General features: G+C 39.1%; 1 protein-coding gene across 2 annotated transcripts in view; it reads right to left on the reverse strand.

Annotated features, from left to right (window-relative positions):
- The window catches only part of grid1a (glutamate receptor, ionotropic, delta 1a), a 229543-nt gene that overhangs the window by 114228 nt on the left and 92070 nt on the right, over positions 1-23245 (reverse strand). The gene's annotated exons all lie outside the window — the stretch shown is intronic.

Raw genomic sequence — 23245 nt, forward strand, 5'->3', positions numbered from 1 at the left:
CAGCCCCGAACTTACATCAGCAGAATCACACATAAACACACATAAAATGTTGGGGAGAGTTACATGTACAATGACAGCAGTTTGCTGCCAGTGAAAGTGCATGGAAGTGTGCAGGAATAAATCTAAAAATAACACAGTGTCAGCCATAATATATTGAAACTAAAACAGTGTATAGAATTCACTTCTCCAGATTCTTGTCCAACCCTGTCTAGAGAAAAATCTAATGCCGGAATAAAAGGGGAAAGTCCTGCAGCCAGAGACAGAGTCCCCTAACAGTGAATAAACAGTACACATGCTTATATTTTGTCTTTTGTTTTTCAGGCATGGCTGAAAATTGAAAATTATATGACAGTCATTGGAAATGCCAAGCCTCTATTTGCATCATAAACATCGCCCTCTCTCTTCTTTAACTCACACACACAGGTGAACACCAACGTACAAACGCGAGGGCAAAGTGAAGTGCTCTTTTGTCTGACAGCAGGTTTGTGGTTACTCGAGTGATGGGAGACAGACACACGACCTGACAAGGACAGACAGAGACATCTCTTTCTCTCCTTCCCTCAAGCCCCGAGGGCACTGATAAGAGCAGACATTTTAATTTGCTAGGTCAAAACAAATGCTTCAAGACTCTGCTGGCAGGCCCAGGGAAACCTAATGGGCTCTTGAGTACTGCACTGGCAGGAAGGACATCAATCTGCTGTAGTTTCTTATGGTCATCATTTTCTAATGGGTCCTGGGCCAAAAAAACTTTAATGAACTAAAACAGAGAATGTACCATATAATTACTGTATCAGTGTGATATACTGTAGCGTATGCCATTAACAGGGGGTAGATATATTACACTCAATGTAGATTAAAGATAAAAAGAATAGTCCGACATTTTGGGGACATATGCTTATTCATTTCAAGCTGAGGGTTGAGTTGATATGAGATCGATGCCACTCTTATATCTGTCCATTAAATATAAAGCTACAGCCAGGACACAGTTAGCTTAGTCAAAAAAAAAAAAAAGAAGACTTATTTTGTGGCTGATGCTGGGTTAGAACACTGTGCCTTTTCAAATATTTCAGTAAAGAACTGAAAGAGATTTTGCTTTACTCTATAGAGGCAGCCCGTGGCTTTGAGGCTAGAGAATCCGGCTTGAGCAAGGTACCTTAACCCCCACTGCAGAAAAGTGCTGCCCAATGCTCCTAATCATGGTGTGTGTTCACCGGTGTAAAGGATGGGTTAGATGCAGGGGACAATACCGAATTTCCCTCCAGTGATCAATAAAGTATTAAAAAAAAAACAACCCAATACTGGAAATTCAGGACAATCATCTTACTGAAAGTGTTTTAGTGCAATCTAAGACGCACACACACACACACACTATATACTTCCTTCCCAGTAATAAACTGCCTGTAAATATCTGTAAATATTTTAACTAGTCTTATCAAGGCTGTGAACTCTGCAAACAATATCATATAAAATCCTCTTTGATGTTATCCCGCTTTTTAAAAAAAATACTACACTGTACCTCATTTCGGCTGAATAATATTTATCCCCTGGTGGATATGAATAATCATTATCCTCCTGCTGGAAATGAGCAATATTTCTTGTGTAAGAGACTCAGAAAGCTGAAATGTTTACCACAGATGCCCCTGCAATGATCTGCCAAATGGCACTGTTCTATTTTAACACACAAGCGTAAATCTCATGACAGTGTGTCTCAGTTACAACAGCGACAAACATTTGGTAGTCACTGTGTAACTCTCCTCTGTGACTATTTATGTGGAAATCCATTGAGACCCTGAAATTGCAAGCTGAAATACTGAAAAATAAGGTGTATACAAGAACTTTGAAATGTCCTGTGCTTTGTAACAAACAATGCACCGACTGGCAACTCTGATGCTACATTGTCTTCTCCCAACTTAGTGATGAGTTCAGTTTTTTAGAGCTCATCTAGGAGTAAGCATGCTGTAAATAGCTCTTCAGTCATCAGAGAAGTGCTCAAACTATCCAGAGTACACACCAGCAGTGGATTTCAGAATCATGCTCTCAGCATGGTTCACTCTCGCTATAGTATGCCAAGATAAAATATTTGCTCTGTGCACAGTATTTGGAGGGGTTATTACCCTGGAGTTGCTTCGACATATTTTCCAGCAGGAACAGACTCTAAACTGCACTGCACAGCGCACAAGACAACAGAAGAGGCAGCATGTAAAGTAAGTCAAGTTCGGAAAAACAGATATCTTGAATTCTCATGTGGACATGAATGCAATGTTTAATGAGGAAGCAAATGTGAACAGCAAACAGAATCAATGAGGTGCTGTTATAAAACCTCCTTGCTGTTAACAAGAACAGAACACTACAATGCAGAAATATGGTGTGTGCAAGGAATCTGACTCAAAGCTTTCAGAAGGAGACTTTTACATTCAAAAATTGAATTTGTTTTTATTATTACACTTGCAGACTTGGGGTTTATTTGGTTGTAAAGTTACTTGAGTAGAAAACATAATGTGTTAGTTTTAACTTGTAAATTGTTGTAAATTCTGGCTTAAACAAGACTTTCTAAAAAACATTTGCATTGGATATCATGACAAATTAAAGCCTGAAGAACCAGACTGTAACTTACAAAAGTAAAAGACTGAAGGAGCAAGTCTGACTCAGTTTTATATCAGTCATGGACCACATGACCATCAAGACATCTGCAGAGGGAATTTTTGTTCATTTCAAGATGAGGTAAATGTTGCGATGAACCAAAGGAGGGCAGCAAGACGCGCTAGTGCAGATTCAGAAGAATTAAAGAGTCAATTTGGAGCATTCTTTGATGCCTGCCCTGGCTGGTGAGATCCTTCAGTAATGAGCAGGTTCAAGGTTTTCTGTTCTCTCATCAGGGAGCTTTAAAAACCTCGCATGGCTCAGGCTGACAAGTCATAGAGTCATAGAGGTGCGGAGAAAGGTAAGCCAACAGTGCGTCATTTTCAGAAATAAAAGGAGAAAGAGAGGAGAGAAATCCCTGTCTTTTTGGGCAAGGATTAAAAATGTGAAAGCCAGAACTGATAACACCCAAACACAAAGGCTCATCAGAGGATCAGTGAAGATACAATACTGAAGAGGATACCCTCGCTCTTAATCTTTGTGTTTTCCCTCATTTTCACACATCTGTGTCTGTGTCTTTGTCTTGCATGACAGAAGTCACTTGTGCATTATTATATTTAAAAAAAAAAAGTGTGTAATTTGTTTAAATGTTATTGCAATTCTTCATCAAACCCTGAAACAGCTAACAACCATTGATCTCTGTCTAATCGCTCTCAAATTCAATAAGTGATCCATTTCAGGTGGTTTTAATTGATTGGGAGATATTTAGAGCTGTTAGCGGTAATGCTCCATTATCTTAACATGTGTTATTATTCTTCAATAATTTCAGCGTGAGACAAAAATGTGTATGTGTGTGTGTGTGTGTGTGTGTGTGTGTGCGTGCGTGCGTGCGTGCGTGCGTGCGTGAGTGCGCGTGTTTGGTTTGGCTGAGAGGAAACATATCAAACGGAGCAGTTTCATGTTTACTTTGTTTGCTTGTTTGAGTATTTACGCGCATGAGTCTGCTCCCCAAACGTTTTGCATGTTTGTATGTGTGTAAATATCTTTATTTGATTTCTCGACATCTTGCAGATTCTAAAGCTGATCCCTCAATCACTTTAATCCATTCTGCATTAACTGTCATTTAACTTAAGAGAAGCGTTTATATTTGTGTGTAAAATGCATGATCTCATAACACATAGAGATTATACTTATGTTGACAGTAAATAACATTTATCAGAAAAGATTTATGGCAACTGTTTGAGGATTTTTTTTGCTGAAAGGAAACAATCCTTTTGTAGTGATGGATCTTGATCATGCCAAAACAAGCTACACCTGCTGCACCCATCCATTCATCCACAAACCAGGAGGCGGACAGACAGGCAACAGAAGAAAAAAAAAGTCAATTTTCATCCTGATGGATTGGCAGCAGCCAGACACACACAACTGTAATTCAGCAGGTGCTTACAGGATTGGACTGATGGCTGGACGACTGCATTGATAAAAAATGAACTCATGTTCCCCTAAAATAACTTTTAAAAAAGCTTGTTGCCCAGGGGAAGCACTGCATACCAGCTCATAAGGAACAGTCAACAGCATTTTCTATATGAGTGAAGAATTACTTTCTTTTTTCGCACTGTGTGCCTTCTTGTCAACATGGATCTCTATGTTTTTAATTAAAAGCTAATCAAACTGTGGAGGTTCTGACCTTTATATGAAGATTCGTGAATAGGAATTTTTTTGTGAGCATACAGATTGGCATATTCAACCTTTTGCATTTCAAACGTGTGAATTCTAAAAAGAATTAACAAGAAAATAATTAATTTTACATCTTACATTCATGCATGACAAGGTCAATTACACATTCTGATTTACTTATGAACTTTTCAGGTGAAGAAAAGCAACCTAGTTATATTGGCAAGGGTAAAGTGCCTTTTATTTGTGTTTTTGGAGCCAAACCGTCAAGGTACTGGGTTCATGGTTTGATGCATGCAACTGCATGCAGAATATGCAGATGCAGGTATGCAGATTGATGCATCTAGACTTCCACAAAAAGCTGATCTTTTCTGGGAACTTTTAGCTGTACGTCAGCAACATGCTGAGGTTAGCACATCAAGCAGTGGAGTGGTCGCCCACTGATCAGAGGGTCGGTGGTTCGATTCCTGACCATTGTAGCCTACATGTCGAAGTATCCTTGAGCAAGATACCGAACCCCCCAAATTGCTCCCAATGCTGCGTTCATCGGTGTGTGAATGAATTCCCCATGGTGAAAGGTAGGGTAGCCTCTGCCACCTGTAGGAATGTGGGTGTGAACGGGTGAATGAGCGTAATCTGAAGTGTAAAGCGATTTGAGTGGTCGCAAAGCAACTAAAAAAGCGTGGTCCATCCAAGTGCAGGTCCATTCACCATTTACCATTAAGCACAATGGAGGTAAACCTCCAACCACTGTTTTAGGACACATCTGTACTAAATACACATTATAAAGGGCATAGCAGGACTCACTATCATGTTTGGTTTGTAAAGAGATAGTCAATTACTATCAGTAATTATTATAAACCCCATTTACACAATGACTTCCCAAACAAGATTCCCTGGCCTACTTCGGTGCCCATTATAGAGGTAAAATTGGCAAAGACACATGTACCACAACACAAGACAAAATCATACACATATTCAAACACATGGACACAAAAATGGCTCCATGTCCTGGAGTTTGGGAGAAGAACAAGCCTGATTTTGGCATTGACCACGGGCCTCGTTAACTATGCCAAAACAAAATGCTGCACTAATCCCAATTAGGCTTCTGTAATGAGGGGAGCCTGCATACAAGGAGGAAGTGCCAGGCTGCATCCCCAAAACTCAATTACACAGCCATCCAGGCAAGGAGAGCAGTGACAGAGCCCAGTAATGTGTGCGTATATGGAAATTTGTACGTGTGTGTGTGTGTGTGTGTAGATATGGCTTTGTCTATAAAGAAACAACGATGGACACAAAGTGGGAAAGCAGAGGGGGGTGTGGATGTGGAAGAGGCTCTAACTCCAAAAGAACACACACAGAGCGAGGCTTAATTCAAAGTCAGTGTTGTTCTTACAGGGAACTTGAGGTTTATACATGAAGTGCCTTTGCAGCTGCAGCCGCTTGAAAAAAACAACAACAAGTAACAACAAACTTTGTTACTGAGCTGACACAAGAGGTTATTTGTCACACAGGAGTCAGAAAATACACAAAAACTTATCCATGTAAGTGAACAAAAGTTACAACAATAACAAAAGTTTATCCACTTATGTTAACCACAAGTGTCCACTTACATCCCTTAGTATCAACAAGCATTACTCAAGTGTGTGGAGCTTTGATGAAAATACACCATCACGATGTGTGTAACCCTCTGGCGACACTGTTCTTACAGACTCAGGCATGTGCACTTGTAAATTAGATCTTTCAAAGTACAAAACCTGCTCTAATTGAAGTGCTAAATTCTAATAAAAATGTCCAAGTTATCAAAGTTGAGTTAATTAAAGCATTAAGGGAAAACGTTACTGCAGCTGAAATGAGCATGAGAATGTCCACTGATTCAATAGGCCATTTCCCTTTTTTCTGGCTATTGCACACTCAGTTATGTGTGTGCGCATGCAGACAGACTCGAGGTCTGAAAGATATTCGCACTTTCACTCTGAGACCAAGTTATTGTTAATATTCTCTTGGGTGGGAGAAGACCACAGTCAAGTAGAATGAGGAGGTGCTTTCATTTCAGTACAATTACAGCCTGATCAGATCACACAACCACACACTCTGCACACAAATTTAGATGACCTGCAGGCAGGAGACGTATTCATAATGTGATACTGATTTAGGAAAAGATTAGAATTGATTTCTTAACTTTTTCATTGCACAAAGTTTGTGATTCTCTAAAGTTTTATGATTTCTGCATCTGTCCGTGGGTGTGTGTCTGTAGAAAGATGAAAAGGTATGAGATTATGTTGTATGCATTAATGTTTTTGATCTCATACCAGTTAAAAAGTTTTATTTAAACAATGTTGTTTGAATGGAAAAGGAGGGCATCATTTGTGCCACATTATTTGTCAATTTCACTTGCAGATGACGGATAAATGGCACATCGCATGGTGATAGCATGCTAACAGCCGGATTAATAGTACTTGACTAAAGGTATGTGTGTGCATGTGAGGTGTGTGTGTCTGGCTGCGTAAGGGTGAAGGAGGTAGGGTGTCTCCTATAAAGGTCACCCAGCCTCCGATTAGACACATCAGCAGGCTATTAGCAACAAGGGAACAGCCACTGCCTCTCTCCAATCAATGAAAAGGATGCCATGTAAAAGGACAGCTTCCAATTGTGGCAGCCTATACCATTAAATCCCTTCTCACAAATGAGTCTGAACTTCTCCGGAGCAGAAAATAACACTCAAAATAGGAAAGAATTTACCTCAAACCTTTTATCAGAGTGTTATACGGCTGCAATAAAATAGATGAACAAGAAAATGAATTAAAGCTGAATAAGATGTCTGGAGGTTCAATTGGATAATGGTTTGCAATGCTATTACAGAGCCTATAAAAGTGGCATTTGGAACAAGCCTCATATGTGGAAGACAACTATGTGTGTGCGTACAAGAATTTGCCATTTTCTTTTAATTCTCTTATCATTTAATGTTTCGAACAAACTTAGCCCTGAATTTTTAAGCCTTCTGCCACCACTGAAATACCTTAAGAATGCCTCACCTCCAAATCCCTTCACACATAAATGCTCAGCCATAATTGAATTCCTCCTATTTTTCGGAGTAATCGTCAGCAAGTCCTCACCTCTGGCTATTTTTATGTTCATGGTGCTGCAATTCAAAGTTTGAATGACAGCAGCATTCTGATGAGGTGCCTTTATTACTACCCCCGCCACCGCACACACAGTCACACACATACCCATGCATACATACACATGTTGAATCACACTGCGTTCTCACTGAGCGGACACCCGCTTCTCTCATCTCTTGATGACTTAATTTGAATAATGCCCTTGGGGAGAGATAGCAGCAAGAACATTAAGGGATCTCCAGTGTACTCATGCATGTCGCCTTCAGGAGTCATTGAAAGTCTCCATCTTTTGTAAGCACATAGGTGAGACAAATACTTTGAGCAATCTGATGATAAGGGGCGCCAAAAATGACGTGGGTATTCCTTCGAAGAAAACACATGTTCTAGATATTTGAATATTATTTTTCTGAGTTGTGTCCATACGAGGGCAAACTAAAACAAGACTTAACTACTTATATAGATATATTTATCGCAGCATAAACCAGTCTTTTAAAAGATCGATATACCTACAAATCAATAATGTCCAATACCATTAAACTTTGTTTAAAAAACCATAAATCACTCTCTCTCTGTCTGACTAGGAAAGCACATTGCCGTCACCAGATGAGTGACATCTGTGTTAGGTTCATTTTCTGCAACTAGTGCAGCACTCAAGCATGTTGGTAGTAGCACATTAGCTACATAACCAACCGTTATTTAGCTAAAAGAAAAAGAAAGGAAACAACAGTAATGTGCAATAAACTACCAGTGGTTCACCTTTCTTTTCCTTGAAAGAGAGCTGTCTAGGAAATATCGGAATAACACTTAAACAGACAAATTGGGCTGGTGCACTAAGTGGGGATTCATCTGAACAGAGTTAAATGGAGTTTGCATGATTTTTTTATATCTGGTTCTGGTATTTCTGCCAATTCAACTGTAATTTCAAAATTACACAATGAAAGGAAATCTTCAATAGACTGTCAAATGTCAGGCACTGTATCGTTCCAAGCTTCACCAGCAGGATTACAGTAATTGAAAATAGCAAAAAAGTGTATTTGCATTTGTATCCATTTTTGTATGGCTAAAAAGGATTAGTGTCGAGGGTTTACAATCTATATTCCAAAAACTTAATAGTATGATTAGAATTTATTTTTCTTGTTCAGTGAACAGGTCAAGTGGAGGACTGAGTTAATACAGAGAGTGCTGCAATAAAACCCTGTCTTTTATCTTGTATCCTTTTCATTTCCGCCACTCTAGCTTTGTTTCAGAGCTGCCTCATTTTCTCATGGTCCTCTAGTGTGAGTTTCCATCTTCCCTCTTTTATATCTCACTCACTGTGGCTCTCCCAATCTATTTCTTTTGGGCCTTAATTTCATCGGCAGTGGAATGTGGGACACAAGGCTCCTTTTCATCTCTACCTCGTAAAAACGTGCGAGGAGCTGGAAGCTGAGAGCCAATCTTAGGACAACAGGCAATTAATCTCCTTTTTTTCCATTTTAATCTCTTCTCTCTCTGTCTTTGCTGTGTTTTCTTGCTCAACCCCCAGCACCCTTATAGCCCCAGTTATCCAGGCCAATAAGAAAACAGGAGCCTGGTGGTTATCAGTAATTCCAATTACAAAGACGCAATAATTAGACGAGAATCAGAGGTCTAGCAATTACAACAAACATCAGCTCCTTCCATTGACTCTGCTTTAATTAGTCTCCAGTGAAGAAGTGATGCACAATTCAAAAATGATTCATAGGCCTCTTTTTTAAATGAGAGAAATAATGATTTGCTTTTTTCTTAAGAACAATTATGCTGACAGACTTATATCATTGGTATGATTCCACTGCAACTGCAAGTGGGCTCACAGACATAAAATAAATCCATTGGTTCTGCTGCTGGGGTCGCCAGAAACAAGCCCTTACATTCATCCATAGCTAAAATATTTTTCAAGCAGTTGTTGTAACATATATGTAGACTTTTTTAAAAACAGAAACATTAAAGCATTAAGAGCAATTGTATCATCCCTTCGGTTGTGGGTTGTTCATATTTTTATTACTTTCACTGCAGACTGCAATAGGCTTGAAGCTTATTTTAAGATGTGTACTGTAAGAGAAGTAATATATGACAAACTAGACAAATGTGCCTTCAAGGATTAATATTTTCAAAAACTAAAGCTGACATTTAATTGTGTCACTAAATTATTTATGTGATTTGCTACTTAAATTTGTCTCCTTGTCTATATAACGAGGTTGTTTTTCTTCACCTGAATCTCTTTCTGGAAACATATTAAAGAATTACAGTGTAGTGTGCAACTGTGAGCTAATTTCCTGGTCTTGTGGTGTGAAATATTGTAATTCAAAACATGACAGTTAAGAAATGACATATCTGATAGAGACATCAGTAATCGTTTCTATGAATTAAATATTCTAAGAGGCCAGCATCAGCATTGCTGAATTGTGAATCAGAAATCGTTTGCAACAGCCAGACATTAAATCCTGTTAATAATTAAACATTTAAAAGGCTGTACGCTGCTGCAAGCTATGAGTCATCAGCAGGAGTTTGACATACACTTTTGTAACTGACATTTGACATTCAGCCTGCCTCAGCAGCAGAAATCAATCACCAGAGAGGCTGGACTCTGAAATAACCCTTTGTTTCCTCTTCAGTCTGAAAAACATAATATAGAGTCACTCTTAATTATTTGTTTTGTTCATCATCCACTAGCCCTGGATGACTCCACCCCTGGCTGGAGATCTGCATTACCTTGGCTTGTTCTATTATTTGTGTCAAGGCTGAGAGGTAAAAACTAAGCTGAGGATTTGAGTGCAAAAAAAAACATGGAGGGTGTGTGAACTGTAGATCCTCTGAAAAAAGTGCCATGCTTAGCTGAGCCAAGCTGGCTTAGTGCTTTCAATGGGTGATCGCATTTCTACTCTTTCCAAGGAAGGCCTCAGGATTAGAAAACGCCTACTCATCGCAGACGAGACCGGACTTGTGCTGCAACGCAAACATGGAGCTGGTTGAGTTCAATACTAACAACCCCAAAGAGAAACAGTAAGTTTGTATCAACTGAAGGAATCCAAAATCAATTATCAAATGGGGAATGGAAATAGAAATGCTTCTTCAAAAGTGACCAGCAGAGGACACTACCTACCCTTGCTGTACTGAGGGCAAAGGTCAGTGTCAAATGGAAGGAGGATTGAGAAAAAAAAACTACAACAATTACATATTCAATAGACTACAGTATATCTCCTTATAAACCACAGAAGGGCAGGCAAAAAGAAGGGCAAATATCCTGAAACCCATTACAGAGGGTACCCTACAGTAGGGCAATCAATGTCACTTAACACTTTACAGTGAACCTCGCCCACTTAAGCTAGAGCGAATGATGGTTGAGCACTCAGCAATCTTAATTAGTAAAATATTAAAGGCCTCTAATAGGCACTTTAGCTATGATGGATGGTATTGACCTGTGCCACCTTTTGTGATGTCACAACAATGACCTGCCCCTGCCGACCCACTGAGAGGAGCAGTGAAGGGAGTGGAAACATCAGACAGCTTGCGGTCAGATTTGAGAAATGACGCAACATTAGTAAGGGTCCGTTTCCTACCACTCACACCAACAAGGAGGCATCAGGCCATGACTTGGTATCATGCTGAGCCCACTTTAAAAGGAGTACAAAGTGACATCAGCCTGACCTAATGCCATGTTCTTGTCATTTCATTGCAGTTTCAAGTCTTTTATCTCATATGTATTATACTCTTCTGTATATACACATCTTTGGGTTTTTTTTATTGTTGTCTCAGCTCATTTTTTTTCTCTTTCTGGCTCTCTGCATTGACCTTGAGCTGATGGTGTAAGACAGATCACAGCTGAAATTGAAGGAAAAGAGGAGACATAAAAAATGAAAGCATGAAATGAATGAAAGTAGGAGGACACTTGACTTCCTGTCTGCCCTCTTTCTGTGACTTGTGATGATGGCTCTCTCTTAATAATTACCCATTTTTTCTACAGAAGTGTGTTCTACATTCTGTGTATGAAACTCCATGCAGCTTACAGATATCCTTACACTGCCTGAGGGATCAACACTAACTTTTAAAAGTGGTCGCCAGGAAGGAAACCAGGCATTAGCTTGTGGTTGCAGAAACTGAAAATGCGGTTGACATTTTTAGTCACCTTTTGTTTTATACAATGCAGTTACACATCAACTAATAATGGAAAAGAAACATAAAAGAATGAAAGGTTTAATACAGTAATCAACACAGTTCTCTTCTGTGTTTTATCTGAGACTTTACAGAAATCTAATCTTAAGTGTTTGCATTGCCAGCTTTAATTCCTAGTATATAGAAAAACAGTAATGCAGCTGCCGTCATGTTCTTCACAGATCCCTCAAAAATAGATCTAGTACGTCTCTGGTTGCTTTTTCATCCATTCGCTCACTTTCGAATTATGGTTTTATGAACCTTTGTGCGAATTCCTGCAATACCAAAGATCCATTGGCCCTTTGCATTCCAGTCTTGGATTGTGTGTCTCTCAAGTCACACCAACATCATCATCACGATCATCTCATTTTAGGGCACACATTTTCCTGTCCCCATTTGTTACATGTTCAAAAGTAGTTGACACTAATAACAAACAATGGCCAAAGATTGGTTGCCAGTTTCTCAAAATGGTTGCCAATGTCAACTTGGCAACTGTTACTGCCGAGCCCTGCTGCTCTTTATTTTCCCGTTCCCCGCACTCTAATTGCAATGCGCTACTTACAGTGTTATGCCTAAGAAAATCTCTCATTTAAATATGGAGATGAACACATCTGCTGCAGATGTGTTGCACAGCATGATTAAGGTTTGTGTCCAAGTTTTCTATTCCAACTGGCATACAGCAGAACTCACTGAGAGTCCACACTCACATATTAAAACATGATGCAAAGTGCACTGCTCAACCTACTTGACAGCCAAGACTGGTGCTGATGCAGAAACACCACATATGGTCGCTCAACTAATGATTGACATTCTCCAGCTACTAAATAACTGATATTGGCTGAGCAATATATCCTTTATTAGTTCTAGGACTTTCTGCAGATGGCTTCATTTTACTGGAATGCAGCAGTTTAAACAAGGAAAAGACAACACATATTACAATATCTTATATCCAATAAAATCTCTCCTGTACTGTAATACGTACAAGGTCATGAGAGTTAAAGTGCAGAGGATAGTATCACCATTAAAAGGAGGATACCATCAACCATCAAAGAAGAACTCTTCAGACTACTTCAGATGGATGCCATCAATCCAAACAGCAAAGACTTTGCAAGTGTTTGCATCTGTATTGCTGCATTGTTGTGCATGTTTGCTATTGTGTGATCCAAAGGAAGCATCAACTGTTGACAAGTATTCTCTGTGCATGCTCTTCCACTACAGTATCTCTCTCTACTGCAAGATGCTCAGCAATTGTGATAAGAGTGCATGCAGAAGTTGAGAGAGAAAAACACCTGAGGCACGTCTGTGATGTTTTGTGGAAAATGCATAACTTCGGTGCATTCACATCTGAGCTGTGCTCCTCCACACTGTTGAAGCTTTAAGCCAACTGAGCCATTAGGGTTGTAGTGTACTTTGAGACTGTGTTTACTAGGCAAACAGACAAAACATCACACATCTCTGTTGACAAAGGCAAAAAGAAACATTGTGCAACAAGACTGAGTAACACAATCCTGAAAACAGAATCTGTCCAGAGGTTATACACTCAGTGAAAGACTAGAAAGAATAGAAATCCCTATGCAGTTAGGCAATCCAATGCAACATCACCACAATAGCCTCAAACACTACCATAGAACTGATAAGTGCAGCCCTGGCTCCTACATATTTAACTTAAATGCAACTATGCTGTTTAACATTTAGGTCAGGGTTTTTTAGTATGCACCCACTTGACCCGTTGTGAGAGCCAATCCATAAAAATATGCTTTATTAATCCACCAGACTCAAACCACAAACTGCCAACTTCATGCATTAAAAGCAGCACAATTATCAGGACAGAGACAGGGGGCTTTTAAAATCACAATTTTGGGCTCAGTGGTCTAAGACTGGCAGCCATCGGCGATGCACAATGCCATCGCCCTTCCACCCAACCTTGGTCTGAGTGCTATCTTTTTGATTTTGCAAAACAGTGACATTGAAATGACCCCCCTATCTCCTATGTGATACCTGTCCTCCAGTTGTCAAAGTATAAATGTTGGCCTTTAGAACATTTGCTTTCACGTTTGCTTTTTTTTTTCACTCAACCCTTGATTTTAAATTATTGAATAATGTGGTGTGAAATCTGCAAAAAGGTGCCTCAAGTGAGAAGATTAATATTACATTTGATGAAGTTCATCCATTGGACCAAACAATGAAAAATCTAATACACCATGGTATTAATGTTGAGAGGAAAAACAACAACATAAACAACAACATTATAAACCCATTCATCATCATATCTAGACTTAGATGCCTGCTACACTGATGGTAATGAGGCAATAAGGTGTAATCATGACTTTTTATTTTGTAAATATGAACTCTGAATTTGATGCATTTTGGTTTTATTTACATTTTACACAGTGTGCCAACTTCTTGGAATTAGAGCTGCATGACAAATCACGATTCCTTGTATGCCATTTAATAGAACACTTTGACAAATGGAAGACAGGTATCACAGAGGGTAATTTCAATGACACGTTTTTGCAAAGCCAAAAAGATAGTAATAAAAATAAGTCTCTTAATCTGGGCAAGGTACTTCAACGACAACAACAAATAAAAAGAGGATTCATTTTTTAACAGCCCTTTTAGCTGTCAGAAGAAGGTGATGTGGGCTTTAAAATTTGTATTTCCTCATTACACCAGCAGACCTTGGGCACTTTGAACACAGAGATGAATGTGTCTTTTATGTTGTCCTGCTGTGAATTGAAAAATCAAAAATGACTAAATGACAGTGGCCTCTTTTTAACAGTGACCATTATTGTATGGAAAATACTTTCATTCAGAAGAAAGTTGAAAATTCCTAATGTATTAATATATGAATAATCAATAAAAATGTGTGTGTATGTGTTCAGTAAAATGGTAGCTGTAAATCCCCACAAATGCAAATTATTTTTCTAATTTATTGAGTCTGTAAACAATAATATACAAATGTTATCCTAAAGAATGTGATGGAAAGAATCTGAAGAATGAGGATTTATGTTAATATGTTCATATGTGCATACATGCTAAACTTCCAAGTCCTTAGAATCAGAGGAAACTGCAACTTTGTTATAATATTGCCACATTTCTCACAGCATTAATATATACAACACACAAAATAGCCAGTGGATAAAGGCACAAACAATATGACCAACCAAGAGACACTCAGGAAGCTACATTTATCTTGTGCCTCTCCATCCGCCCCCCAGTTTCATGGTCTTCCTGTGTGATTGATAGTCAGCATAACTGTGACTAACGTGTTGTCCGACTTAATTAGCAAAGATGAATGGCTGCGTGTTGAGGCGGTGTCAGCCTTGTTTGTGAAAAAAAAAACCTGTGTGTGGAGGGCTGCCCACCAGAAGCAGTGAAGAGTAAAACCACAGTGCCTTGCCAACACAGGTTAGTGTTCAAGTAACAGTGTGAAAGACAAGGCAAAGTTAAGCTATTCAGTGCATTAACACAGAGGCAAGAACACTTGATGTGCAGGTTTATAGTCAGGATCACTACCTATGGCCAACCCTCTGTGTAGTTTCCCTCTAATCATTCTATTAAACATGCAGAGGAAGATTTCTCAGGGGGTTTGACCAAAGAGTAACACCTGCTGCTCTAAATTCTCACTTCTCCAATGCTATAAAAAAGAGCACTGCACAACTCGTACAACTGTTGTAGGGTCAAAAAAAGTGAGATATGTCTTCACCCCAAATATACAACAAGGCTGGAGCAAAAGACTTCAGACGTACTAATAATTCCGCACTGAAGCAAAGTTCTGTTTTTGACTCTTATAGTCAGAAATAGCAAGCATTTTCACAGCAAAGTGGCAGCAAAGTGGAATCACTTTTCAAACTGACCTCTGTTAAGCAGCCCACTCCAGTTAAGGAGAGAAGCAACGACTAAATTTAAAATGAGAGCGATAACTGCAACGGTAAATCAACCCCACATGTAAAAACAACCCAAGGGATGCTCTGTGATAAACTAGTGGTCTGTTAAAGTTGTTTTCCTTTTTCTGCCCAGTGGGTTTAGGGATTGGCTGTACCCCCATGTGAATGCCATATTCTCTGTTGTATCTTCCTCAAATCCCAGTCTTAAGCCCCTTTTGGAGTGGATTTGTTTCTCTGCAGGAGATGGCTGGAGGTTGAGTTCTGCAGAATGCCCCTCAGTGACAGTGCAGTGAGAATAGCGAGCTAACCTGTGCATGGGGAAAAAAATCTAGATGTTTTTCTGCTGCTGTGACTGACAAACCTTTTCAATGCCAGTGCCCTTGGACAGCCCAACAGGAATGGTGTATTGAGGTTTCAACACAGACAGTCCAGCCTGTTTTGAAAAAGCCAATGACAAGGTGCTGAGAAGGACACTACAGCTGATTGTCACATTTCATATTCAGCTTCAAAATCACTGGGAACATAATAAACCAAGACTATCCGAAGTGAAGAGAAAAGATTAGATGATACATTTTTTTCTCCCAAAAAATTGTTGGCATTGTGAGTGGCAGTATATAATTTCAATGTGTTGTATATTTTAGGAATGAGCAAAGTGGCAACAAACAATCCAAACCTTTTGAGAGGGGAGAGGAAAATTAATAACCTTACAAGTTTGAAAATTGTGAATTCCCATCTGTTTCTTGTGCTGTCAATGATTGCATTGAGTGACTCTTGTGTTTGTTATTGTGAGACTTGTTGGCAAAAGAAAATTAGTGGATGTAAGAAGAATCTTGCAGTTATTTTCTGCCAATGTTCTGCCTCAACAACAGAAATCACTCTCTGCAAAAATGTGATTGTTTCAGACTGATGGCTTTTCAAATGATATATTTTCCCACCAGCATTTGTTCATGCTATTCATTACATAAAAGAAGAAAAGGTCTCTGGGAACATGGAAAATACAATTTAACTGATCTAAATGAGTCTGGATTAAAAAGGTCAGAACAAAGTGAGCCGTGTGCAATGAGGGTAAAGTGATGCAGAAAATCTCCAATAAGCTTCGTCAACAACTTGAAAGCAGCTCATACTGAGAAATGTGATCCAAATGGAACTGCTGGAGCAGACCTGCATACATGTGATGAAGACATTTTTATTTTGATATTTTTATTTTTATTTAGTCAGACAAGTAATGCTCTATACTTAGAGAAGAGGGGAGGAATGGAGGCTGACTAAACTTTAAGGTGAGTGGTAAGGGTGCCAAAGTATAATCCCTTTTTCTGTCAAAACAAAAATACGAAAACCGGAAACAATCCGTGTATCATTCGTTTTTTCCATTTTTGAGTTGGTAATCAAAATCAAATAATGAAAAATTGACTGGTTATTTTGTTATTTGTTGTCTATTATAAAACAAAAAATGAAAAAATGCTTGCTTTTTCATATTTCAATATTAGGCTCAGATCAAAAATACGAAATGGAAAAACGGGCACCAGGAATTAATTTGATTTTGATATTTAATTGGTCGGGTTTACGTGACCCGGAAGTTTGACTGTGGTGATGAGCCGTAATTCTCTTCTCCGTAGTCAAACCAGCCCTCCCTATATAATGTAGTGCGCCCGAATTGTGATATTTATGGTAAATTCATTGAAACTGCTCAGAGCAAGTTGACATGAAGGATAAACACTTTACTGTCATTCTTTCTCACTTTTTTTCAGTATAAAACTCTTACCCGCAGAGAGGAGATGAAGTATTTACTTTACATGGACACACCACGTGAAATAATTAAATTGCGTCGCGCCTAAGATGTATTTGTCATGAACAGTTCGGTAAATATCATGCAATTAATCTTATTTCCATATATATCTGTTTTTTGGCCTGGTTGTGTAACACTTCATTCTGAAAACTGAAAATCGACACAACAAATACATTTTCGGCGTGATGCAATTTAATTATTTCACGTGGTGTGTTCATGTAAAGTTAATACTTCATCTCCTCTCTGTGGGTAAGAGTTTTATACTGAAAAAAAGTGAGAAAGAATGACAGTAAAGTGTTTATCCTTCATGTCAGCTCGCTTGGAGCAGTTTCAATGACTTTACCATAAATATCACAATACAGGCGCACTACATTATATAGCACCTACCTGTCTGTAATGTCTCAGTCCTGTCCCCACATCATCTCTCTGTGTGTGTGCGCAAGAGCCGAACTAAATACTACCAACCTGTCCGGGCCGTCAGAGGTCAGAACACACTGTTGCATTATGCCGTTCCTTAGCCGCGAGCTAACATTAGCTAACAATTAAAGTTGTTTTAATCACAAAAAGCTACTATTAGTTCCTGTCGCTAAACAAATGCAACTTTCAAAATAAGAGCACAGAATTTACAATAAGACTGTCAAAATAAGATGCCTTAAATAAGACATGCAAGAACCCTTATTCTTCATTAAAATATGCAATGATAATATCATTGTATATGATGGAATAGAAGAAAAAATTTGGGCTTTTATGAAAAAAATGTATCCAGGGGGAATGCCCACGGACCCCCATAGCCAGCTACTTTTCAACACTGTCTGGCTTCAAGGTATAGCCCCAAATTATTATCATTAACTGTAAAAGTGTTGGTAAAGTAGTTTACTAGATTCATAGCAGAACTCTGCATCTGAAACTACTTTTTATTTTATCATATGCAGCCTTACCTTTAGTAAACAAGGCCAGTGGGGTGTAAATGGATGTGTATCTGTGGCCTTTGGGAGTGGCACTACATGTTTGTGGCATCAAACTGAAATCTGGCAACTTAACTTTGCTCAGTACACACCATGTACTGATATGTGATTTAGTTTGAGACAGAAAAAAGAGCACTTGGATGTCATCCCTGACAATGGTGCTGACAAAGTGAGGACAACACAAACAGCAATTACCAAAAAAAGTGCACTATAAACCACCAATTAATAGGCATGATAGACAGCACAGAGACTTATGATTCAAAACAAAAACACAAATGTACTTCCCTCACTAACCAAACTCTCCCCAAGCCTTCGCCAGCATAAATTTGGTATCATTCAAAGCCCAGAAAAAGTCAGCCATAAGGCAGGCAACTTGTACCCGCCAAACTATTGGCAGTCTGGTCTTGCAACGAGGCTGTCCATTATAAGCAAACTGTATACCACCATTAACAAGATATCCAGCCAAGCAGAGAGGATAACAAGCATCATGGCAGCAGAATGGTGACACATGCATTTTGTGTGGGCCAGGGTGAAAAGACCCACACGCCAGAATCAACAGCAATTTCAAAATGACCTTCAGAAGCAAAAAGTTGTAGTACGAGCCAGTTAAGTATTTTTCCACACCACAAGAATAACAAGTAGCCACTAAAAAGTGAAAATGGCTCTCCCTCCAAACAAACATCTGTACATCTCAACACTAAGCTGTCAGTTGTATCCAGCTATGCTCGCGGTGACAGGGCCACATCACGCTGAGCTAATGGACCCTCCTGCTTTTTAAATGAGATCATGGCTCTCTGCAAATGAGGCGCGTAGAGAGGGTCAGTGGTCGGCTGCTTCAAAAATTGTCACCCAGGACGACTCAGTGGCTTGGGTAAACAAGAAAACGCATACACAACTCACATACACACACAGATAGCTAGCTGCCAGACCCTCATTAAACCATCAACACCTCCTGAAGTCAACTCAACTGGTGGATGAGGTGGCAGCAAGTTAGCAGCACCCCCTTCCTTCTGCCTAATTTACCCAGGACAGGTGACACCAGAAAAACAGGCACCATGAATATTTACATGCAAGCTGCTGCAGCTGGGGATGCAGGCTGCATGCTCAGTAGTTTACATTTATTTATCCATTTATTTCTCTATGAGAAAAAGATCCTGAATATTGTAGGAAGAAAAAAAAGAAAAGCCCTTATATAATAATAATAATTTATGATGAAACAGAATATGTGAGAGCTTGGAAGATGGGAAGAGAACAATTCTTGGAAAAAATTCCAAGCATGATAAGAGATAATAGGTAAACACAATGATTTTTTGTTTCACAAAAACAATACCATATTCTCTGACTTAATAGCAACCTACACCAGACCAGATAATCCACTTCTCCAATTGCTATTTTTTTCTTTATCCACTTCTATTTCTCACTCTATTTGTGTTGTCCATAATAGAGGGAGGCCATTTAGTGATAAAGCTGGAATCCATTACGTGCTTTCGCTCTCTCCTCTGACCTGTGAAAACAGTTTGGCTTTGTCTCATGAGGGAAGGGCTCTGAGTGAAAAATGAATCATTAAAGTATGTGACAACCTCTGCCATGGTGGCTGTCACAGCGAGGAACTGCAGTTAGGCTTGGCCCAAATCCACAGAAGGGCAGAAAAGTGGACAGACCTATGACTCCTGCGACCGAAGCACCGCAATAAGGCCACCAGAGACTGCAGGCTCAGCTCTCATACAGTATGTCCTCCACAAAGGCAAACAGAAAACTCAATGCTGTCTCCACAATGCACCCTGGCAAGAGGTGAACTCTGATATCATCTCATGAGTCGAAATCATGTACATGTCATGTACAAATTAGGAATCCAATAGATGCAGCACTGGAGTGTGTGACAAAAATGACAATGAAAAGATAACCTTGGATATGCAGTTATACTATTCATTAAAAAAACTGTGGTGCAAAACAAAATGACAAATATTTGTAATTGAATATCTGTTCATGGCCAATTCAATTTCTAATAACTGTCGACAATAAACTTATTCATCTGCATTGAAAATACTTATTTTAATGTGCACAATACTTTAATTGCATTGAGGTTTACTAAGTGGAGTCAGGTGTTTCCATTAATCGTGACAAGAAAATAGAAAGTGAGAAACAAAGCAACCACGAGAGAGAGAGAGAGAGAGAGAGAGAGAGAGAGAGAGAGAGAGAGAGAGAGAGAGAGAGAGAGAGAGAGAGAGAGAGAGAGAGAGAGAGGTCAATTACACGCATGGCATGCAGAATCAAAGAGGCTCCTTCTAAATGCTTTTCTTCTGCTTCGTTCCCCCTTAGATCTGCTTAGATAAAGTGAACATATTGGTGAGTCTAAACTTACCCAACTGATTGTATTACAACGAAAAGCTATCTGACATGTCAAAGCAACAAGAGCTTTCACTTTCAAATGAGCTTGTAGTAGAAGCTGATGAAGGGTGAGATATGTCAATCAATGGATATTATGGTCAAACGTGCATCAGTGGATTTCAAAATTTTAGGCTTCTCTGGCCGTTATGTTACAAATCAGGTCTTCAGTTCTTTTCTGAAAAAACAATCAACTGAATATGAGGTACTGACAGTTTTGAAAGAATGTAAAGATGTCTATGTACTGTAAAGAATAAGATGTGGTGTATAACTGATGGGACAGGACAAATATATTGAATCTCTCACATGTGCAGTCCTAATATTTATTTTTGGCTTGATATATATTAATGGATATAAATAATGTTTGAGGAGGAAAAAGTTGCCATTTGAGACGAAAAGGGAAGGGACACTCATTCGCTTCATGTTGCATCCAGAACAAAACACAAGATGCCCAGAGGGTAGGTCTTTTTGTCTAAAAATAAAATGCACAATGTCCTAATTACACCCCCTTACAATTAGAAAAACAAACAATGCAGAAGCCAGGAAATGTTAAACACCAGCATGGTATGTTTGCCAAGACTGAGGATGCTATTGGTTGCACCTGCCCTAACAGACAGCGCCCCTTATTGTCTATTAAAAGCAGAGCCGACTCACTGTATGTTCCATCTCACACCATGTTGGTATTTTAAAAACATTAACAGCATAAGCAGAGAAGCATCACTGTATGCTGGTAGGCTTTTTTCAGGCTACACAGTGGCTGATTCAACAAGAGCAGGTGTCCACACTGTCTTTCACAATAAGCCTGCTTTTTTGTCTTAGATACATTTTAAGTACCTCTTACAGGTGGAGCGCTGGTCAGTGGGTCACAATTAAAGTTTAGCTGTTTACAGGCCGAGATGGGAGGAGTTTCGCTGGGAGTTTGTGAAGTAGGAGATGGATGTCTCAAAAGAAGAATGTTCTCAAAACACCTTTTATGAACAATCAAACAAAAGTTCCTCGTTAAAAAGTAAGTCCAAAGAAAGATTAATGCAACAAAACACTTGCAATGAAGCAGTGCAGAAGTTGTCTCTCTCCTCTGGCAGTAAGAGTAAGTCCATAAACACTGTTGAAGGGTGCTAATGATATATGCCTGAAGGTCAAATCACCACTTCTCCCGCTTCCATGAGTGTTCTCTTCAAGCCTTAACGTGCAAAAAACGGAAAGGAAATGCACGAGTGGAAGTTAGAAAGTTCTGGTGTGCCAGTGTGGTAAAGACGCCAGTTACTACAACTCTGGTATATTACAAAATACAGACAGCTTTCCCTGGTAGTGATAGACTTAATCAGTATTGTGTGAACTCAAGGGCTTGAATAAAATGGACGTTCATTTATATGTAAAGTCCGGCTCTCCAGTTTTAAAACCGATATAAAGCAGAAGATGAGTTCAGTAATCAGGGGACAAACCTATAAATCCAGTCAAAATATACAGAGTTCTTTATTGAGTGTGTCTCAAACTATTTTATCACGTTTAAGACTGTGAGCCAGATTTTTCAGAAAGATTTACTGTGAGTAATAAACACCAAAGAGACACAAGACTATATTGAGAATATAATTTATGTATGAGATTACTTGGTTCTATGATATACACAGTTAAATCATAGTCATCAGGCTCTTGACTTAAAAAAAACAATGGATTAATTTTTCTACATTTTTCTTTTGCTGCAAATAAAAATGTAACCTATAATAAAATAAAAAATCCTTAGTCATACACACCCTCCAATCTTGAGTTTCAAGTATTGACATCCATTGAGAGAAGAAGTTATTTCTGTGTTTTTTTAAGAGTTTCCAGCTTCTGTTTTGTCACTATAAGAAGTTAACTCCAAGGCAGCCTGTACTTCAGTGAGGAATTTGTAAAATTATTTGCATTTTTGTTGCTACAGTAGATATTCTGAAAAGTTAGTATTATGGAGCCAAATGGTGAAGCCTTTCACAGGAACATACACATCACACACAAGAAACTGATTTCCATAATTATCCATGAGGCTCACACCACCAGCATGCTACGTCTTCATCCATGAGATTATTTATGATCTTATCCATTATTATTTATTTATGAGCAGCCTTGCTTTGCCATAATCCTAAATACATGGACTGGGTTTATATACACTGGGAAAAGAAATTACTTCAGGTTTCTCCTGCTGGTCTGAAGAGAGATACAAAAGGAGAATGTGTGTATTCAGCTTGTGTCTGTATGCCAATAGTGTATGATGCATTTGTGTGCATACTTATGTGTATATGTGTATGCACATGTGTATGTAGAAGAGGGATCGAGTAGAACGGAGAACATGGCTGCTTGAAGCCCCTGGAGCTCAGTCACAGAGACAGAATACTGATAGAGAAATCCACAGTCGTCACACTCCACTAGCTGCTATCTCTCTATCTGCCCCCCAAACCTCTCTCCACCTCACTGTCTCGCTCTGTGCTCTAGCCCTGATCTATCCCTTCCTATTTCAGGCTTCCTCTAACATTTTTATATTTGATCCATGATCCAATCCATGTCGTCCCCCCAGTAAATACCATATACCATTTTATCTGATCCTCCTCTGATTCTCCTACCATCCATATTACCACGTCCCACTGCCCATCTCCATCACTCACCTCATTTCCTTCTCTCCTGCTCTCTCTAAATATGTGTTAG

This window comes from Centropristis striata, chromosome 20 (genome assembly GCF_030273125.1).
Source record: "Centropristis striata isolate RG_2023a ecotype Rhode Island chromosome 20, C.striata_1.0, whole genome shotgun sequence".
Lineage (NCBI taxonomy): Eukaryota > Metazoa > Chordata > Actinopteri > Perciformes > Serranidae > Centropristis > Centropristis striata.